This window comes from Biomphalaria glabrata, chromosome 4 (assembly GCF_947242115.1).
Source record: "Biomphalaria glabrata chromosome 4, xgBioGlab47.1, whole genome shotgun sequence".
Taxonomy (NCBI): Eukaryota; Metazoa; Mollusca; class Gastropoda; family Planorbidae; genus Biomphalaria; species Biomphalaria glabrata.
This window is the reverse complement of record NC_074714.1, coordinates 2,119,479-2,139,403: the sequence shown is the minus strand read 5'-3', so window position 1 is coordinate 2,139,403 and position 19,925 is coordinate 2,119,479. Positions and strand designations below refer to the sequence as shown.

General features: G+C 37.7%; 1 protein-coding gene across 3 annotated transcripts in view; it reads right to left on the bottom strand.

Annotated features, from left to right (window-relative positions):
- LOC106056127 (uncharacterized) overlaps nucleotides 1-18,695 on the bottom strand; it is a 38,580-nt gene extending 19,885 nt beyond the window's left edge. Inside the window, exon 1 of one of the 3 annotated variants that reach the window (XM_056026471.1) lies at nucleotides 18,517-18,695. The gene's annotated coding sequence lies outside the window, so the exon portion shown is untranslated. Of the gene's footprint in view, nucleotides 1-3,951; nucleotides 3,974-7,130; nucleotides 7,454-18,516 lie in introns of those variants that run through there. The other 2 variants (XM_056026470.1, XM_056026472.1) reach the window with 2 other exon arrangements.
- Nucleotides 18,696-19,925: the final 1,230 nt, after the last annotated feature.

Here is a 19,925-nt window from a genome sequence, read left to right as displayed (position 1 = left end):
GCCCTGAGTCCATCCAACTCAAATGGTTGATTTTAACTAACTCTGATTTTAATTGGTGGGGAAAGTAAAAGCGGTTGGTCGTTGTGTTGGCCACATGACACCCTACTCGTTTTTAACTTGTTAATCATTGGCCAAAGAAATAGATGACCTCAACATCACCTGCCTTATACATTGCAAGGTCTGAAAAGGGAACTTTTTAATTTAGATCTATACTTAATTTACTTTAAAAAGCTTTTCAACATGGACCTTGGAAAGAGATGAAACTAAAAGACACACAGTGAACTCAATAGGGCCACATTGCCTAATCGTGTATCTAGTATAATATCTAATATAGGGTTAAGCCTCTTCTAGTTGTGTGGCTTTACTAGCCTTTTGGTGACCCACAAGGATAATAAAAGTGTAATGTGTCGCAGGAGGAGCATCGTGTGTGGTGTGGGGGGGGGGGGGAGAGGAGATCCTGTTACTGTTCTGATTGTGTCACAAAATAAAATTTAGTTGTTGATCTTTTTGTGTGTGTTCTAAATATAGATGTACACCTCGTAATGCTCAGCACGGGCCTATATAGTTTACCAGGACACGTAACAGTCTCTATACTAAACCCTGATAAAGAGACCATTCGTTAAGAACGGGCAAGATTTACCGAAACACATTTTAAAACAGAAGTTTCTTTGTTTGTTTTTTTCGACTAGTTTCGCCTTATAGTTCATTTTGTGTATGAGAACAAATGATTCTAGACTCAGTTACGTTTAGAACTTTGGTTAGGCCAATAATAGAATATGCATCCTCCGTTTGGGACCCCTCAACTCAAGAAAACATTAAGAAACTGGAACAGACACAAAATAGAGCAGTGAGATTCATAACAAACGAATATTCACATTTGACTAGAGTAACACCTTTAGTAAAATCACTAAATTTAGAAAGCCTTCAGGACAGAAGGCTCAAAAGTAAAGTAGCAATCATAGGCTGAACCATAATCTTCATATACAAAAACAAAATTTAATAAAATACTCTGAAAGACACAAAGATAAAGGCACATTCCTCGTCCCATATGCTAGGACAAATTTGTACAAATACTCCTTCTTCCCTAGTGCTATTAGAGCATGGAATGGGTTGCCTGAGCTAGCCAGTGACTTGGCAGAATTTAAGTCATTGGTTAATATGCATGACTAAATGCATGAGGCGTAGGACGTAATCATCTTCTTTTTTGAAGTAACGTCTGTATTATATAAGATAAGATAGAATATAACATGGTACAACCTCAATGCTCTAAGACTTACAGACGGCTACAATAATCGTAGGGGCCTATATTAATGGCGTTGATTAATGGTATTGATATTGGGTTCGCGAAATAGAAGGCCTACATGTGTACCCAAAGTTTTAATAATACAAAGTGTTTGGTGCGTAATCCCTCTTCCATTTGCGGTCACAGAGGACAATGCCTGGTAGTGTGGTCCCAGGTTCAAAACCCTGTCCTCCGCCATTCCCCGCCCGCCGTCCTGCGGGAGGTCAGGGCTTTGGATGTAATGATCTTAAATTCTGAGAGAACAGCCGAAACATCTAAAACAAAACAAACTAAAACGAACTGTGTGTCCTTTCTTCGTAACAGGTGACCTATAACTGACCATGATCAAAGCTAGAAGACTGAGTAAAAGAAGATGTACAAATACAACCTATAACTGACATATCAAAGTTCACATCATCTGGCTCAGTGTTTCCCAAACTGTGTTCCGCGGAACCCTATAGTGTTCCGCGAGGCCTGATTAGGTGTTCCACGGAATACTGGAATAATTAAATAGTAGGCCACCACTTTAATTAATCTCTATAAAAAAAATTTGCAAAGTGTTCCGCTTAATACTCCGAATGTGTGAAATGTTTCAGTAACACTGATCTAGCTGAAGTTAGGGTTAGGGTTAATGTTCTGCGGTAATCGTTACGTCCAAGTTTGAAACTAACAAAGGAAATAAATCATTTCACTGCCCAGGTAAACAAGGAAACAACTTTTTAAAGTCACCTGCACAAGAGAAAAACAACAACCCTTTCTTATATAGCTACTTGCACAAGAAAAAAACAACACTTTCTTATATAGCTACCTACACAAGAAAAAAAAACAACACTTTCTTATATAGCTACTTGTACAAGAAAAAAACACTTTCTTATATAGCTACTTGTACAAGAAAAAAAACAAAACTTTCTTATATAGCTACTTGTACAAGAAAAAAAAACAACACTTTCTTATATAGCTACCTACACAAGAAAAAAAAACAACACTTTCTTATATAGCTACTTGTACAAGAAAAAAACACTTTCTTATATAGCTACTTGTACAAGAAAAAAAACAACACTTTCTTATATAGCTACTTGTACAAGAAAAAAAAACAACACTTTCTTATATAGCTACTTGTACAAGAAAAAAACAACACTTTCTTATATAGCTACCTATACAAGAAAAAAAACAACACTTTCTTATATAGCTACTTGTACAAGAAAAAAACAACACTTTCTTATATAGCTACCTATACAAGAAAAAAAAACAACACTTTCTTATATAGCTACTTGCACAAGAAAAAAACAACACTTTCTTATATAGCTACCTATACAAGAAAAAAAACAACACTTTCTTATATAGCTACTTGTACAAGAAAAAAACAACACTTTCTTATATAGCTACTTGTACAAGAAAAAAACACTTTCTTATATAGCTACTTGTACAAGAAAAAAAAAACAACACTTTCTTATATAGCTACTTGTACAAGAAAAAAACAACACTTTCTTATATAGCTACCTACACAAGAAAAAAAAACACTTTCTTATATAGCTACTTGTACAAGAAAAAAAAAACAACACTTTCTTATATAGCTACTTGTACAAGAAAAAAAACAACACTTTCTTATATAGCTACTTGCACAAGAAAAAAACAACACTTTCTTATATAGCTACTTGTACAAGAAAAAAACACTTTCTTATATAGCTACTTGTACAAGAAAAAAAACAACACTTTCTTATATAGCTACTTGTACAAGAAAAAAAAAACACTTTCTTATATAGCTACTTGTACAAGAAAAAAACAACACTTTCTTATATAGCTACCTATACAAGAAAAAAAAAAACACTTTCTTATATAGCTACTTGCACACAAAAAAAAACAACACTTTCTTATATAGCTACTTGTACAAGAAAAAAAACAACACTTTCATATAAAGCTACTTGCACAAGAAAAAACAACACTTTCTTATAAAGTCACCTGCACAAGAAAAAAACAACACTTTCTTTTAAAGTCACCTGTACAAGAAAAAAAAAACACTTTCTTATATAGCTACTTGCACAAGAAAAAAACAACACTTTCTTTTAAAGTCACCTGCACAAGAAAAAAACAACACTTTCTTATAAAGCTACTTGCACAAGAAAAAAAACAACACTTTCTTTTAAAGTCACCTGCACAAGAAAAAAACAACACTTTCTTTTAAAGTCACCTGTACAAGAAAAAAACAACACTTTCTTATATAGCTACTTGCACAAGAAAAAAACAACACTTTCTTATATAGCTACCTGCACAAGAAAAAAACAACACTTTCTTTTAAAGTCACCTGCACAAAAAAAGAACACTTTCTGAGCCACCTGCAGAAGAGTAAATCTTGTGTTTAACTCATCCGTTTTGGTCTGGTTAGTCCACGTTTCGGACGCACCTTCAGAAATAAAGAGTGTTGTTGTTGTTGTTGTTGTTGACTATTATAATTACGTGTTAGCTCTAAACTCCTGCACGACGTCAGGGGAAAGAGGCGGGCTGGGTACGGGCTCGGGACCAGCGCCACGACAGTCCCAAGAGCATACCACACCACGACCCACGTTGTTGTATTAAAATCATCTTTTAAAGTCACTTAATTAAACAGGAATCTACAAAATTTTAGTATATCCTAGAAGAGTATAGTTCCTTAAGTCACCTATACAAAATACCTTTTTTTTTTCTTGCAACACCTCACCTCTGACACCACCCATTCAAACCCGTCAACGCAATGTCTCAATATTACTTCCGCGGAAATCACTAGAATGTAAAATTATCGTTTCGTCAACAATGGGTTGCCTAATTTTGTTGTATAAAAAAATCATTGACAATGTCACAGCCGTTCAAGCCAGCAGACTACGAGCGTCAGTGGGTGGTGTGGTGAGGTAAGGGCTAGGAAAGAATAAAAAAAAACAACAAGAAAAACTTAAAAAAAAACACAAAGCTTAAACGAAGTGAAGTTGTTATCAAATTAGTTTGGATCAGTCATGTTATTACATTTGAAATAGATCCAGACCAGCAACAATAAATATGTATGACTGGTAATATTTTGAGCAGCTGTTTTTTGTTGTTTTTTAGCGCTATTTCACGCTTTTAGCTTTCTTAATGCGATGTGATCCTATCAGTTAAATTATCTGGACCAGTTGGTGAAAAAAAAAAGGGAGAGGGGGGATATATGGGTACATTTTTTTACCGTATTCGCTTTTTAAAAGCATTTAATTAAAAAGGGGGTGGCGGGAAGGACCTGTATTCGAAATGATGTCTCTAGCCTCCTCAGGCCGACCACTCTGCCAGTGAGGTGGCTATGAAAATAGAAGATAGTAGGGCCTATAGTTAGCCTATTTATTGTATGTTACAAACTTACTTCAAAGCGGCCACCTATAAAAGAGACTAATTCTGCTTATACCACCCACTCAGTCAAATACAATATTCGAGATACCAAAACAAAATAATGAGCTACCAATAGTCAAGTGGTCTCGAAGTCAATCAAGACTAGAACAGAGCGATACAAAAACTGGTTCGTTCCTCACTCGGTCAGACTATATCAACGCCACTCGTTGATCAAGAAACATGAAAAGGAACAAGATGTCTGTGTGTAGTCGCTGAATGAACTCTTTATGTTGTGTCTGTTCTGTTTATGTGAATGTTTCTGTAGTGTTGAGAAAAGAGTCCTTGTAATCACAACAAATTTCCATAAGGATCAGTAAAGCAGTCTTAGTCTTAGTTAATTAACTAATTGGTTAATATTTCAAATTGATTCTCGTGTTATCAGGTAAAAGAAATAATTGTGCTAAAATTTCAGCTTGATCCGAGATTGGGTGTCGGAGAAATATCGTGTACAAACTTTCTACCAGAGAGACAGAGTTGATATAAACTTTATAAATAGAAACCCGCACCTCCCAGAAATAAAGAACTTAAAACGATCTCAGCAGATTTGAGACTATCCTTATTCACAGAGACAGTGTAGGCTAGTAATTGCCAATGTTATCTAAACAGACCCCCAGGGGTCTAACGAATACTGAAAACCACGACAAAGGATCTACGAGACCAAAAAAAAAATAATTGAGAACCACTGACTTCGGCCTAAGTAGAATCGCGCTCACAGCTTCAACTTTTAGCTCCATCTAACATTGTGAATGACCGGGCACTGAATTTCGAACCCATCCAACATAACAAGGCAAGCCCTAACCTGAAACCCCCCAAGGAAAGAGGAAGAGGGGACGGCCCAGGAATACATGGCGCCGCGATTGGGAAGCAGATGCCAAGCAGATGAGCAAGACATGGGAACAGTTGGAGAGACTAGCCCAGAACCGAGATGCCTGGAGGAAGCTGGTTGGTGGTCTATGCCCGGAATGACCACAGGCAGAGATGAGATGATGAGATTTCCTTTAGTGTGACCAGACAATAAACGATAATTAAATAGGTGCACATTTAGTCCAGTAAACTGGTTAGAAGTGAATCATAAAAGATTTTTTTTCATGGATGTCAAGGAAGCTTCAAGTTAAGACCTTGACCAGTTGGTCGACGTTGAAATAGCCCAAACAATAGTCAAAGTCAAGAATTTATGTGGTTTCTGTAAAGGAGATATCAAGGATCATTATTGATCATTGTTCACATATGTGATTTTTTTGTGTGTACTGAGATTCATTTCATCTTTTGGATTTAGATTCCTTTTTAATTTCGGGATCTTTGGGCGCCTCTGAGTCCACCCAGCTCTAACGGGTAGCCTACCTAAAATTGGTTGGGGAAAAGTAAAGGCGGTTGGTCGTTGTGCTGGCCACATGACACCCTCGTTGACCGTGGGCCACAGAAACAGATGACCTTTCCAACATCTGGCCCCTAGATCGCAAGGTCTGAAAGGGGAAACTTTACTTACTACATTCCTGTTGTGAAATTTGAAATGATAGAACTACGTACAATCCAATAACTATTGTGTTACTCCAATGTACTATTAGGCTGTCACAGTGAGAGAGAAAAAATAGTTCTAATTATTCAAACAGTTATCCTAACTTTCAATAAACCAAGTAGGCTACCACACAGTGGCGTAGCTAGGGTGGGGGGGGGAGAAGGGGGAGAATTCGAAAATCCCCCGGGGCAACACTTGTTTGTTTGTAAAATGTTTTACATGTTTCGGATGTTCCTTCAGAGTTGAAGATAGCTTACTTCCTAGTCCAAACCTCCCGCAGGACGACGGGGGGATGGGAGCGGGCAGGGTTTGAACACTCGACCGTCGATAAATCCGAACGACAGTCCAGCGCGAAAACCGCACGACCAGGCGGCCATCCACTTGAGGGGGGCCCCTAAATGAGTGGGTTTTTTTTTTTTTACATTAAATATTAAACATTATGCAAAATGCAGGGGCCCCCAAAGAGGTCAAGCCCCCCCCCCCCGACGCCCCCAAAATGATGGAAAATCCCCTGCTACGCCACTGGTTGCTAGTCTATTTACATTAGGACTAGACTAGTAAATAGCCAACACCAAATTCACGCCACTGTACAAGTCTATTAACACTACATCTATAAACTAGTTCTCTCGCCTATTAATCATATAGCCAATATGGGTCTAGATTACTCTAGATCTAGACCTACACACTAGATCTAGATTATAATACATCTAGAAAATTGTAAGACAAATTTCCTCGTGAAGAATAATTAATAATTTCCAAAAGAACTTAGTCATACAATGCCTAATATATATACATATAGTAAAAAAAACAACACTCTTACCCTAATACTAGAAAACTTAGACCTAGTTGAGATCTAATTAGAATACTTAAATACTAATTCTTACCCTATGACTAAGACTTTGTTAACTTTGTAGGTAACACATAATGATCTATCTAGAGGCCTACCTCTTGGTCAGACTACAAGAAAAATGCGATTAATGTTTTATTTTCCTGAATCCGTTCAATTTTGAAGAACAAATCTAGAAAATCTGCATCTTATGTTACTAGATGTGAATCTAGATCAGAATCTTTTAAAATATAATTCTAATCTTATTCCAAGTGAACAACGAAACAGGTATAGGCCCTATCGTCCATATAAATTAGCTTTTCAGTTTGAAACAACGGATCGACAGATATGCCTTGTTGTTAATTTAACACATTTCAAGGAGTGTACCGCTGCACTACCTGTCAACACAGGTAAATAGTGTTACTTTTAATGTCCGCCTAGTGTGCTATAAAAAAAAAAAAAAAAAAAGAAAAAATATATATGTGGGCTAGCATGCCCATACGAATGTCGTATCGCCTTCGCCGTGACCTTGTAACACTTAGCTAGCAGACGACACTAAACACAATATCGGCAGACACACACAAGTGATCTAACATTACAGACAAATGCATTTAATTGTAAACCTTTTCTTTTTTTTTTTTAGAACTAGGGGAATGATGAAGTGTTTTAAATAGTTGTAATAGGTTTTATTGTTAACCATTTCCCACAGGAATGTTAGGCTACTAGATCCGCGAGCAGGCTATTCTGCCTAAACGTGGCGCTCGTGTGGAAACGACCATTAGAGGAAGTGGTTAGGCTAAATGGGTAGCAAAACAAAAGTCCCCGTGGGGGGTGACCACGGGTAGGCGAGAGTTTACCCATTGCACGGAGCTGAGTTGAAAAAGAGCCCTCACGGTCCTGTCGATAATCCATGCGCCGTTCCTCGAGGGACCGTTTACACTAGTGGCGAGTCCTCCACGGTTAGCTTGGTACAACATAGGAAAATGGCGGAGGTCCCCGGTGCACTCGGCCTTCGGCCATGTCTAGCCCATGCGCCAGGGGTGCCAGATGCATCGGAAATAGCAATGCTTTACATAGGCATTAACTTGGGTCTCTTCCAGACAAAACGGTGGTTCACGCTGGTTTTCTTTTACTGTTAGCCTTCGGCTCAGCTCTTAAACGATCTAACGGCTACTAGATCTCTAGATTTACTTGACAATTTACTTGATACAAGTCTTGGCGCTGTAAGAAAAATAAAAATATGTCCAGGGGTAGGCCTTACTGTTCATCTCGACACTTCTCAATCTTGGGACTAACATTTTTTTTTTTATATAGAAAGCAAACGGGCAGTCAGTCGCGTTCGTTCAAAATGTCTCTATGCCTTATTTTATTGTACTTGTACATTACAGACTTTCTTTTAAAAAAAAAAAAAAAAAAAAAGATGTTTAACAAACACAAACGGTTAAGTTTGTATGGTCATGTCGGAAAAAAACAAGTAGTTGGATTCTGAGAACGCCGATGTTTCAAATAAATTAACTGAAAGTTTTATTTCAAGGATATTGGGGATTTTCGCACCAAAAGTTAATCACAGTAATCAGAAATACAGAATAAATGACGCCATATTGAAATGAGATTATACTCCGCTATTAGAAGTGCACTAAAATTATTGATATATGGTTTATTTCGCTTAACAATATTTCTTAATTCTGTACGCCGGATACAACAAAGCTCTTGATATTTATAGATTTACACCAATGTAATGCAAATCTCCAAAAGCGTGACAAATTTCACCAATATTTATTTTATTAAAGAGATATAGAGGAAGAGATTGTGTGGTCCGATAGGAGTACTAAATGAATCGGAGGCGTTGTAGCTTAGTGGTAAAGCACTTGGCCTCTGTACGGAGAGGGGGATCCCGGGTTCGAATCCTGCTGAAGACTGGGGTTTTTAATTTCGGGATCCTCGGGCGCCTGAGTCCATCCAGCTCCAATGGGTACCCGACATTAGTTGGGGAAAAGTAAATGCGGTTGGTCGTTGTGCTGGCCACATGACACCCTCGTTAACCGTAGGCCAATGAATCAGATGACCTTTACATCATCTGCCCTATAGACCACAAGGTCTGTAAGGGGGAACTTAACATACTTCTCTTAACGATATTGCTGTATTATGTACGCTGGCAATCGCGCCCCATGGGCCTATCGACAATTTCATGATTTCACAGGGGCATGTTTGATTACCTAGATATGCTTTACCTAGATATTCTATACCTAGATATTCTTTACCTAGATATTCTATAACTAGATATTCTATACTTAGATACTCTATACCTAGATATGCTTTACCTAGATATTCTATAACTAGATATTCTATACTTAGATACTCTATACCTAGATACTCTATACCTAGATATTCTATACCTAGATATTCTATACTTAGATACTCTATACCTAGATATTCTATAACTAGATATTCTATACGTAGATACTCTATACCTAGATATTCTATAACTAGATACTCTATACCTAGATACTCTATACCTAGATACTCTATACCTATATAATCTATACCTAGATACGCTATACCTAGATACTCTATACCTAGATACTCTTTACCTAGATACGCTATACCTAAATATGCTATACCGAGATACTCTATACCTAGACACGCTATACCTAGATACTATGTACCTAGATACTCTATACCTAGATACTCTATACCTAGATACGCTATACCTATATACTCTATACCTAGATACGCTATACCTAGATACTCTATACCTAGATACGATATACCTAGATACGATATACCGAGATACGATATACCGAGATACGCTATACCTAGATACTCTATACCTAGATATAGTATAGCCGTGTTTGTGATTTGATTTTTGATTTGAGGCACATCGGCATAATTTAGGCCATGTCGTGCCTGCAGCCGTGTTTGTTCCCCCATGATAAATGTTAGTAATTTAACGTGTCCACCACTGCACTAATACCAACACACTCAATCAGAGGAGGCGCAGCGGCTGAACGGTAAAGCACCCTGCGTCCGAACCGAGTGCTCCGGGCACGGCAGGCGTTAGGCATAGCCGAACTAGAAAGCTTCCGATTGATGAGGGCTTCACACAGGACTAAAACAATTTTTTTTAGAGAAAAAATAACGAGACTAGTGCCCAATGTTACTGCGTTATTGTATTTCTTCGCTGTTTATTTGTATTTTCTATTTCATTTCGGGGGCACCAATTTCACTTCGCCTAGGGCCTCCAATTATCTAAGGCCGGCCCTGGTCCAGAGCTCGAATGCTGGTGTTTTATTTTTACTTTGGGTCGCCTTAGAGTCTACCCAGTTCTAATGAGTACCTGACATTAGTTGTGGAAGAGTAAAGGCGCTTGGCGGTTGTGCTGTCCACATGACACCCTCGTTAAACCGAGGGCCACAGAAATAGATGACCTTTACTAGTGCCTGGCCGTGCGGTTTGCGCGCTGGACTGTCGTTCGGATTTATCGATGGTCGAGGGTTCAAATCCTGCCCGCTCCCATCCCCCGTCGTCCCTGCGGTAGGTTTTGGACTAGGAAGTAAACTATCTTCAACTCTGAAGGAACATCCGAAACATGTAAAACAAACAAACTAAATTTTCAAAGATAAAATAAGTTTCAACTAAAATAAAATAGTTAAACTAAAAGTGTATCACCAATTTCAAAAGTTAGTTAAACTAAACTAAAAAAAAAAATAAACTACAACAACTTTTCATAACTTTTTTTTTTTGGGGGGGGGGGGGTGATCTAGATCTGGCTAATCATCCGACTTCATGCCTAATGCCTACGGCTCGATCTAATTCTTATAACATTATTGAAATATTTCTCCATAATAAAATCAGCAATAATGTAAGGAAGATGTTTCGTACTGAAACGTACTGTTGCACGATAACATTTGAAAACAAAAATGTCTAAAATAGATATGTGTGTTGTGTTTTGTATTTTTTGCCTTGAATTAAAATCTTTAATAAAGAATGGTACTTTTATTTTCTGTAAATTAAAAATCTTACTTATACCGAAAAAGTTTAAAATCTCATAAAAAAAAATAATTTTAGAACTTCACGTATCACCAAAGAAATAGATACGAAATAGCTGGAGTTTTATGAAACGTTTGACCTGTGTAACTATTTTAGTGTAAAGTACATGCTTGACTAACCATACCAATGCGTTATTTTTTTTGTCTGACAACTCAGCGTGCTCTTCCTTCCCTAGTGCTATTAGAGCATGGAATGTGTTGCCTAAGCCAGCCTTGAAAGCCAGTGACTTGGTAAAATTTAAGCCATTGGTTAACATGCATGACTAGATGCATGGCGCGTAGGACGTAATCATCTTCTTTTTCTTTTTTTTTAAAATTAAAGTCTGTATTTTATAAGATAACATCCCGGGCATGCTAACGTGCCTCATAGTGGCGCCCGGGTGGAAACGATCGTAAGAGGCTAAAGGGTAGTAAAACCAGACTCCCGTGGGGGTGCCTAAGGGGGTGCGAGAGCATCCTCATTGCACTGTGCGGAGTTGTAAAAAAAAAAGCTCCCACAACCTTGTCACAATCCAGGCGCTGTTCCTCAAGGGGGCCGTTACATAAATGGCGTGTCCCGCACAGTTAGCCTGGTATAGAAAAGGAAAGTGGCGGGGGTCTTAGTGTACGCGGTCTCTTGCCGCGAGTCTGACCCACCCGTCAGACAGAAACAGTGTACACTGTTCTCATTCAGGCCGGTGAGAGGGAGCTCTTGTTCACTTTTGCTGGCCTAGAGTTCCAAGAGCCGAGGGCTCAACTCTACCTGACAGTTTCAAGAAGAAGAAGAAGACAACATAACATACAACAATGTTGCTTAACCATTAAACACGCAAGGACAACAATGGGCAGGGGTGGTCTTGTCATCATGGACTAAACACACACCACAGTACACTAAGCCTACATGTGTATGTCTATCTGACCAGGTGGTTATTTGTACTTGATGTTCCTGCAGGTAATAAATTATCGTTTGCCGCAAATGAATCGATTAAAACCAATAAATATTATTATTATAGCTTTTATATAGCGCTACTTTCATGCTTATAGCATGCTCAGAGCGCTTTGGTCCAATCTCATTTGTGGATCAATTGGGGGGGGGGGGGGGTGTTATCTAGGAGTTGGTTTTCCGTGCTGCTTTAGGCGCTCAGTAAACGCAACTCTGCCCGAGTCGGGTGTCGAACCTCGAGACCCCTATAACCTAACATGGAATGGGTTGCCTGAGCTAGCCAGGAAAACCAGTGACTTGGCAGAGTTTGAGTCATTGGTTAATATGCATGACTAAATGCATGACGCGTAGGACGTAATCATCTTCTTTTTTGAAGTAACGTCTGTATTATATAAGATAAGATAAGATAAGATAACAGAAATTAAACACCACCACGTGAATGAAACAATTCGGAACAACCCCATTCATAATATTGCATAGAAGCTTTTGGCAAAATGTTTAACAACCTTTTATAATACTGCTACTTTCAAGTGCAGATGGTGGCTACATAACCAGCATCTTACTTTACCCTCTTCAAATGCAGACTCACAAATAGTTGTTAATTGCATCATTTTTTAAAATTATTTTTTGATAATCAAAGCTGTTGATATCACATGACCAGAAAACAGAGATGTGCTTTTTAACCGCTACCACAGACATCAACAACAGATTTCTGAGAAATGTCCTAAAAATATACTGGTACGACAAAATAATAATAATAATAATAAGGCTAGTCTTCGAGACCGAAGATTAGTGAGGAATGCAGTATTTCCCGTGGCTGCGCAGTCCCAGCTGTGACCTATATATTTTGCCACATCCAGGGCAAGCATAACCATTGTCCGACAAAAATAGAAAACACAAAACTGTGGGAGATGTGGACAGAAAAATATAGAGGTGCATATCTTAGAGAGAACGTCGTGATGGTTTGGTCACATCCTTAGAAAAGATACCAAAGAACAGAGCTAGACAGGCCTTGGAGTGGAACCCCCAGGGCAAAAGACCAAAAGGCCAAAAAGAACGTGGCGAAGCAGTGTACTAGATGAAGCCGAGAGGACCGGGAAGAGCTAAGAAGCCATTCAAAAACTAGCAAGAGACCGTGGAGAGAGCGTGTTTATACTGAGGCCCTATGTTCCATGAGGAACGCAAAGGAAAGATGATGATGATGATGATGATGACAGGTTGAAAATTTTTGAAAGTTTTTAAAAATTTTAACTCAACTTTTCAGTTTGTAACTAAAAAAAGTATATTAACCTACGATTTTAACTTGTTGTTTTTTTAATAAAACTTTGGCCTTAATTATTTTTAAAAGTTTCTGACTTTTTAGTTAACTTTTGCCCATCACTAGCCTTCACATCATCTGTTTTACAGATCGCAAGGTCTGGAAGGGGAACTTTACGTTCAGATATTATTATTATTATTATTATAGCTTTTATATACCGCTACTTTCATGCTTATAGCATGCTCAGAGCGCTTTGGTCCAATCTCATTTGTGGACCAGTGGGCGCTCAGTAAACATAATTCTGCCCGAGTCGGGTGTCGAACCTCGAACCCCCTTCTAGGTAGCCAAGACAAGCCAAGTTCAAGGGCACTTAGCCACTCGACCACGCTTACACTATCATTTGTGACACGTAGAGTGTAGTGGTCGGGTATAATCTATTAGACAAGAAGAGTCTAGCTAGTGGTCGGGCTCTATCAAGAAATGTAGAAATGAATTCTGAAAACTATGCTCCCAGGGGCTATTTGTTGCCTGCCTTCGTTAAAATGTCAAAGAGAAGATAACTTTGATGACATGTTTTGTATTTGTTTATTTCGTATGTTTTTGGCTTTTTTTTCAAAATTGAACATTATTACATCCTGGCCCAAACCTCTCCCTAAGAAAGGGTGGGGGCGGCTAGAGTTCAAACCCGGGGTCATCAAGACGTGTGATGTAAGAGTACTTTCCCCCTGACCTATCCCACAGTCTGTTGGACCTTTGGGGCATCATACATGATCTGTCGACCATCTTTCTGCATTCCTCTGTCAAGAAAAGGACCAAATATTTTTTGATGCCTTTGTGGAAAGTCTAAAGAAATGTAAAAGTACCTACATCAAGAATATTCTTATGATAAATAGAGTAAAAATTTAGTAGCAAAATATCTGGTTTCAATGCGATTTTAAATTAAAACTACCCACTAAGAAGCTAGCTTGAGGCAAGTTACTAGTAAATTGGAAAAGAGATTCCAAAACTTCAGTGCTATTGAAAAAGATTCAGATATTTTCAGTACCTTAAAATGTGGATTACGAAGCAGTGAAACTAGACCCTAACTTTTAATAACTACGCCCGAAGCTGAACCAAATTAAGAAGAACCAGTATCAAAACACTCGTAGCTTCATACAGCGCATTAGTTTAATTTTGATGTCATTAAATCTGATTCTAAATTTCTTCATAAAACAATTGTGGACGACCACAATTTTTCCTTTAATTTGTTTTGGCACGCCCATCAATGTTTGTTTATCAATATCAATGGGAATCAAATTGCAGCATGTCTTTCCACCCAGAAAAATGTCAGTTGTTAAGAGTAACAAAAAAAAAAACTAAAACAAATTAATTCCACTTATCTTATTCATGGTAAACCAGTAACACAGACTAAAAACGCAAAATAATTAGGTGTTATAATAAATGAAAAACTGTCATGGAATCCACATATTGATGAAACTATTTAAAAAAATCCAACAAAGCATTAGGGTTTATTCAAATTAATTTCTATAAATCAAAACATAAAACTAAAATGTTATTAATAATAGAATAATAGAATATGCATCGTCCGTTTGGGACCCCTCAACTCAAGAAAACATTAAGAAACTGGAACAGACACAAAATAGAGCAGTGAGATTCATAACAAACGAATATTCACATTTGACTAGAGTAACACCTTTAGTTAAATCACTAAATTTAGAAAGCCTTCAGGACAGAAGACTCAAAAGTAAAGTAGCAATCATACATAAAACACTGAACCTTTGAATCTTCAAATACAAAAACAAAAATTAATAAAATACTCTAAAAGACACAAAGATAAAGGCGCATCCCTTGTTCCATATGCTAGGACAAATGTGTACAAATACTCCTTCTTCCCTAGTGCTATTAGAGTATGGAATGGGTTGCCTGAGCTAGCCAGGAAAACCAGTGAATTGGCAGAATTTAAGTCATTGGTTAATATGCATGACTAAATGCATGACGCGTATGACGTAATCATCTTCTTTTTTTTGAAGTAACGTCTGTATTATATAATATAAGATAAGATAAGAACTAGATATACATCCCACGTTTGTAGTGTTACTTTTAGATTCTAAAAACTTCTCGAGATTTCCAGCAAATACTGAACTCAAGCGGCGAGAGAGGAAACTGATCAACTAATGTACCAGCATAACAAACGGAACCTTTGTTGGAACTTTCCGAAACTGTGTATAGAGGCAAAGGTCTAGATGAGTGTAGGTTTACCGGCAAAAGGAGGATATGTCCTCCAAATGTCAAGCACTGGTCGGATATCCGGATTTCATTTTGTTGTAGACATTTATCCATCCCTCGAATTTAATCTTCTTTCATTTCTTCTGGTTCAAGCGCACAAACTCACTCGTAATGGCAGATGAAGAGTTTTGACAACTATCCTCGTGAACACGTGTCCGTAAGGTCAAGGATGTTCAGAGCAGACGGGAGTGTCGTATGACCTCTGGAAGTTTCGCTTTGCATTTTCCGGTAACGTTGAAATTGTGTTTTTCGCAGGTCAACGCACAAATGGACAAAAGTAACCTAGTCTTCGTTGTTTATTGAGGGTGTATTTCTCATCATGAAATCTGAAATAATGTGAAGTAAATATGCCTGGACTACCACACGTCTGTTTGCGCTACAGATCATGAATGAGTGTGAAAAGTTGTTTCTCCTAAGAACTACTATACTTAACAAAGCCAAGTAATTGTACAGACAAGTGCTTACTGAAGTGTTTCATTAAATACATTGTATACCAGTGGCATAGCTATGATGGCCGCGGGGGGGGGGGGGGGGGTTCGAAAAGCCCCTAGAGTGTTTGAAATTATTTTTTTTTTACATTAAATAGACCTATTAAATATTACGCACACGTCTGTTTGCGCTACAGATCATGAATGAGTGTGAAAAGTTGTTTCTCCTAAGAACTACTATACTTAACAAAACCAAGTAATTTTACAGACTAGTGCTTACTGAACTGTTTCATTACATACTTTGTATGCCAGTGGCATAACTATGATGGAGGGGGGGGAGATTCGAAAATCCCCAGGGCCCCCACTTGAGTGTTCGAAATTTTGTTTTACATTAAATAGACCTATTAAATATGTTATTATCTCATGTCAAAATGCAGGGGACCCTAAAGAGGCCAAGCCCCCCTGGCCCCCCGAAAGATGGCGAATTCCGAGATACGCCACTGTTGCATACCTTGGTTTTACAAATTACTTCGTCTTTATTTTTTTTAAATCCACCTTTCTGCTTTCCTACGTGCGTGCGGGTTTTGGTAACTCCAACGAACAACACAATTAGGCCTATGCACTTATGTTGTATTGTTTTTTTGTTGTTGATTAATAACAATAGTTGGCATTTATCATTTGGTCTAAGTATACCTAAGACTCTGGGGGGAAAAAAAAGATGGAAAATACAAACTTCTACTATCAATATGGACACATCATCCTCATCATCATATTTCCCTTGACTTTTGTCATAGGAGTGCTGTGACAGATCGCGTAACAAAGTCCCCCCCCCGCCCGGCCCATTTCATCAGCCGTTCTAAGCAGGATATCAACAGAGAGGCCGGTCCATTCTTTTTTTTTTTTATGTTATCCAGCTTTTCTTTGGACGATCCTGTTGTACAGTTAATCGCAAAATCGCAAGTTCCACTAATCCAACGCTTTTATCAAACTATCTACTAGTATAATCTACCTTTCCAAGAAATTAGAACTGGCCAAATTAATCGCTTATAGATTCCTCGTCATGCGTACGTTTCGTCCGTACAAAATATAATATGTATTGAATAATGTAGCAATGTTACAACTAGATTTATAAGTGTAACACTGTACGATAATATCCAGAATGTGAGAAAGTTTAGGGCTTAAGGGATTAAATGTGACGAATTAAATAAAGGCAGGTCTGGGCAAGGGCAAGAAAGCCAATGTTTTTCTCAACGAAAATATTATCTTATTGTGTCGCAATTATAGATTAACTAGTATTACCCACCGGCTACGCCCGTTGATTCTGTTCCCAGACTATTTAACTGTTTATTTCGCCATGGATCCCCTTCCATTTTTTTTTCTAACTTATAAAAATATAATGACATAAATGTCCTACCAAACACACTCACTTCTGGCCTGTGAGTTCTATAATCACTTATCTCTCCCCCCCCCCTCCTCCGACCCTTTTCAATACCCACCCCGCCCCCTAAAAAAAAAACAACATTGGACCTAATGGTCGTTCAGGCGGAATGTGTAAACACCGGACAAGCTTCACGGCAAGTTAATGTTACTACACGAGACTAGAGACAAAACGAGCTGAAGATGTCGTCTGCTTTCAGTCTCATCTGAACGACGTAATGTCTGACCACTGCTGTCCACTGATATGATTACACTTGCCAATTTTCGTTTGCGAATGATTCAAATAGATAGAGGACAGCTTAATCAAATTAAATCCTTTAGCAATTTAATGTGCTATAGTAACGTTTCATTTTGTCTTCTAAATTAAAGACATATCCCTTTAAAACATTATTTTCCTGACTAGTGACTATGTCCTATATCCTTTTTATTAACCTAGTCGTATTTGTTAATCAGAGACTACCTCTATGTAGTTATTGTTTTTGTCTGGCTGATACATGCAACCCGTTTGATGTTCTAATGGTAAATGTCTCTTGGAAAAGAAATATGGAACAAGCACAATACAAAAAAAAAAATAATAATAATAAGCTTATATTAAGTGTATCAGTCATGTACAGTTGAATATTTTCCAAGGTTGTAATTTTTGAAGTTCACACAAACACATACACACTAAGATAAGAAAAATGTGTATGCGCCCCTACCCCATGGAAAAAAGTTCCCCACCCGTGCCTTAGACTATTGCGGAGGCTGTAGCATATAACTCTAGATCTACTATCTAGACTAGATCTAGATCTCCTGGATGATAGTGGATATCGATCTATAGTCTATAGGCCTACTAATTACTATCTACTCACCTACTAGATTTATAAGTATAGCCCTATATCTAGATCTAGATCTCCTATAATAATAAGCCCTATGACTAAATTTAGACTAAATCTAAATGTTTACTAGGTATAGATTTATAGATCTAAATCTAGATCTAGACGTCTAGATCTAGATATCATATATTATTTATAGGCCTATATCAACTTTTGAACTTATTCTAGATCTACATCTAAATGTGTAAATCAAAGAAAAGGAGTAAAGTCTGTATTATATAAGATAAGATAAATGATATGTAAATATTACCTTGTGTGGTGATCTCTTATTTAATCCACAGTTATTCAACTATCCCAAACGAATACAAACTTAAACTACACATCAGAACTCAATAGTTTGTATCACTACCTCAAAACGGAAGCTGGGTGGGTTCGTGAAAAGAAGAAAAAAAATGAGTCACACGGGCATAATCGATTAAAAAACTATGTGTTCCCTCCCCCTGTTACCTAGCAATACCGAGAAAACAGCATACCTTTGTGAGCGCGGGATGTGTTCCGGTGCTGGGGATCAGTAGTTGCCTGTGTCGAAAAATGTCGCGCGCGTGTCGTGTGTCGCATCAATGGACGTCACGTGATGATGTTTGTATTACTAAATGTGACGTAGACGAATCAGAAACAGCTGTCAGTAGCAAAATATATACGGCAGTCGGCGATTTGTTACGCACACACACGCAACAGTATTGTCTGTATTGATTTTTTTTAGAGAAACATAAAAAGTGTGAGTGGTTTTTTTTTTTCAAATCAATTCCTCTATTATGAAGCTGATAGCGGTATATATTAATTCTCATTCTATTTATTTATTGTATTGCTTCGTAAATGCAATTTTTTCCGGATTTTTTTGATAGGTTTTCCAGACACCTGCATGCATATGGGAGGACAAAAAAAAAAAAAAAAAGGCGGACAATGCCGTACAAAGGAGGACAACTTTTAAATATTCTGGAACATGTCAGGAAACCAAATGGTGTAACTAGTATATTAAGAACAGTGTCAACATTTGGGAAGATCCTCTGACTTTAGGAGATGCATCTTAATATTCTTATAAAGTTTTTGGCTTGAATCAATTTTATTCTCTTAAGATGATTTGACCAATCGAGAGGAATGATGCAGCAAATTATGTAAAGATTTTAGAGTAACTCCATTAACTGCTTTTATTTCATATGTTTCGGGTGTTCCTTCAGATTTGGAGATAATTTCACTTATCTGGATGCCTGGTCGTGCGGTTTGCGCGCTGGACTGTCGATCAGATTTAACGATGGTCCAGGGTTCAAACCCTGCCCGCTCCCATCCCCCGTCGTCCTGCGGGAGGTTTGGACTAGGAAGTAATTATCTTCAACTCTGAATGAACATCCGAAACATGTAAAACAAACAATCTTATTCATGATAAACCAGTAACACAGACTAAAAACGCGAAAAACTGTCATGGAATCGCCATATTGATGAAACTATTAAAAAAATCAAACAAAGCATTAGGGTTAATTAAAAGAAATTTCTATAAATCAAATAAGAACATAAAACTAAAATGTTATTTAACCTTGGTTAGGCCATTAATAGAATATGCATCCTCTGTTTGGGACCCCTCAACTCAAGAAGACATTAAGAAACTGGAACAGACACAAAATAGAGCGGTGAGATTCATAACAAACGAATATTCACATTTGA